Source organism: Notolepis coatsorum, assembly GCF_963971535.1.
Source record: "Notolepis coatsorum genome assembly, chromosome: 9".
NCBI lineage: Eukaryota > Metazoa > Chordata > Actinopteri > Aulopiformes > Paralepididae > Notolepis > Notolepis coatsorum.
In genome coordinates this window covers 33,765,991-33,768,490 of record NC_140173.1, presented here as the reverse complement: position 1 = coordinate 33,768,490, position 2,500 = coordinate 33,765,991, and the positions used below count along the sequence as shown (strand labels likewise).

The 2,500-nt window shown below is 42.5% G+C and overlaps 1 protein-coding gene across 1 annotated transcript in view; it reads left to right on the top strand.

Moving 5' to 3' along the window:
- The window catches only part of LOC311234581 (calmodulin-lysine N-methyltransferase-like), a gene marked incomplete at both ends in the record, with an annotated part of 161,298 nt that overhangs the window by 138,811 nt on the left and 19,987 nt on the right, over positions 1-2,500 (top strand). The window lies entirely within an intron of this gene.

Genomic DNA, 2,500 nt, shown 5'->3' with positions numbered 1-2,500 from the left:
TATGTCTCTCTCTCACACTCTCTGTCTGTCATCTCTCTCTCTCTTGCTCTCTCTCTATGTCTCTCTCTCACACACTCTCTGTCTGTCATCTCTCTCTCTCTCTCTCTCTCTCTCTCTCTCTCTCTCTCTCTCTCTTTCTCTCTCTCTATGTCTCTCTCTCACACTCTCTGTCTGTCATCTCTCTCTCTCTTGCTCTCTCTCTATGTCTCTCTCTCACACACTCTCTGTCTGTCATCTCTCTCTCTCTCTCTCACCATGGCCACTTCTCCCATTTGGCCCCATGCTGAGACAGAAACAGTGAATGAAGGTAAATGAAATAAAGAGAGAGAGAGAGAGAGAGAGAGAGAGAGTGTGTGTGTGTGTGTAGAATGCTCTCTCTCTCACTCTCCATACACCTCTCTCTCTCTCTCTCTCTCTCTCTCTCTCTCTCTCTCTCTCTCTCTCTCTCTCCCTCCATAGCAGTGGCTTTATTGACATGGGAAACATACTTTTACATTGCCAAAGCCAAACAAAACAAAGCAAAACAGTCAAACAGATAAATCGTTTTTGTCAGCCGAGCACACTGATGTAGTACACTGCCAAAGCAGTAAGTGGCAGTAGGTGGCAAACATGAAGGCAATTTCAACCAATCAGAACGAATGTGCCAATACACTTCCTGGTGGAAGCTCCAGCAAAGAAAATGTCAATAAGGCAGGCGCCTATGCCGTCTTGCCTATTTACTCAATGCAGCAATTCTTTTTTCAGCAAAGCCTAATAAAAGTGCAATAAACAAAACGGATACATTCACTGTGTGTTCTGCCTGTCATTTGTTGATGAAACAAAACTAACATCAACACAAGTGACCACCAAGAGCGGATAGTTTAGTCTAAAAAACGATCGGTAGCATTGTTAGCTGCATGCTAACGTCAATGGAGTATGCCATTATAACAATATAGCATTGTGGCTAGAAGCTAACGTTAGCTCACGCTACTTAGCCATCACCAAAACTGATGATATCGCGAGCTATCAGTAGTTAGATAACATTAGAGACAACGCTATGTGTATTAAACAAAGGTGAATAGATGACTGGGCCATTTTGTTTAATGCTTGTTAAGTTGAAAGAGGAACTCTGAGCTAACAGGGTCTGAATCCTGATAGCTCACGTTAGCCAGCTGCTCATGCAATCGGTAATGCTAGCAGAATGAATGGATGTAAACTTTATTTAACATATTGCATATGGGTACAATACAATACGGCTCAATACAAACAATTGTTAAGGGAATGCAGACTGTTGTAGCTTGGACTGGGGTCCTTATAACAATAACTTGACAACACATGGTAGCTGAAGCTATTTGGGACACGGAGCTCTGTCCCAAACACACACACTGTTGTCACCGGAAGGGCACGCAGATGGTATCTACTGCGCATGGGCGTTTTCGCAACAACTGCTCCGTGCTGACTACACGCTGTTGTCGACTCGTTTTTTTTGCGTATCTCCAAACGCAAACACAATTTTGCGTTTCAGCCGATCCCAAAAAAACGCCAAAAAACGCATTTCTGTGTAGATAGGACATGAAACGTCATCAAAAACGTATACAAAAAACGCCAGGAATACACTAGTCTAACCATAGCCTTAGTCTGCACCTAGTCAAGGATCTCCTTAGTTTTGGATCAGTCACAGTGCTCAGGTATTCTGTCACTGTGTACTCTCTGTTTAGGGCCAAATAGCATTTCAATTTGCTCTGGTTTTGGATTGATTATTTCCAATGTGTCAGATAGTTTTCTTTTTGTTTTCTTATCATTTGGTTTAGTCCAGTGTGGTTTCTGTCGGGGGGCTCTGCTCCCAGAACCAACTGGCTGAGAGGGCATCTCTCTAGGGTCTCTCTGTAGGTGAGGGCTTTGTTGTGGAATGTGTCTGGGTCACTTTCTTTTAGGTGATTATAGAATTTAAATGCTCTCTTTTGGATTTTGATAATTAGTGGGTATCTTCCTAGTTCTGCTCTGCATGCATTATTTGGTGTTTTCCGTTGGGTGCAGAGAATGTATTTGCTAAATTAGGCCGAGATAGGTGTATTTTTGTGTGTGTTCTAGGGTAATTGTGTCTAGGAGGAATTTGTGTTTGTGTTGTTGAAGGCTGGGGGCTAGATCCACAAAGAGTGGATTGCACGGAGCAAGTTGCACCCTTACTTACAATTCATTATGAATTGAAAATGGGGGACCCTGATGTAAACAAGACGAAAGTCTTTCTCTGGTCTGCATCCCCTTAACAATTGTGTGTATTGAGCCGTACTGTATTGTACCCATTCTGCAATCTGTTAATAAAACTTTCATTCAATCAATCAATCTGCACGGATCTAGCCCTGGGTCTTTTTTGGAATAGCATAACTTTTGTTTTGGTTAGATTTACTGTCAGTGCCCAGGTCTGGGATAATTTGTGTACAAGGTGAAGGTGCTGGTGTATATTGACTTTATGAGGTCTTAGGTTTTCCCTCCAATGCCACTTTCTAACAGCTTGTACATC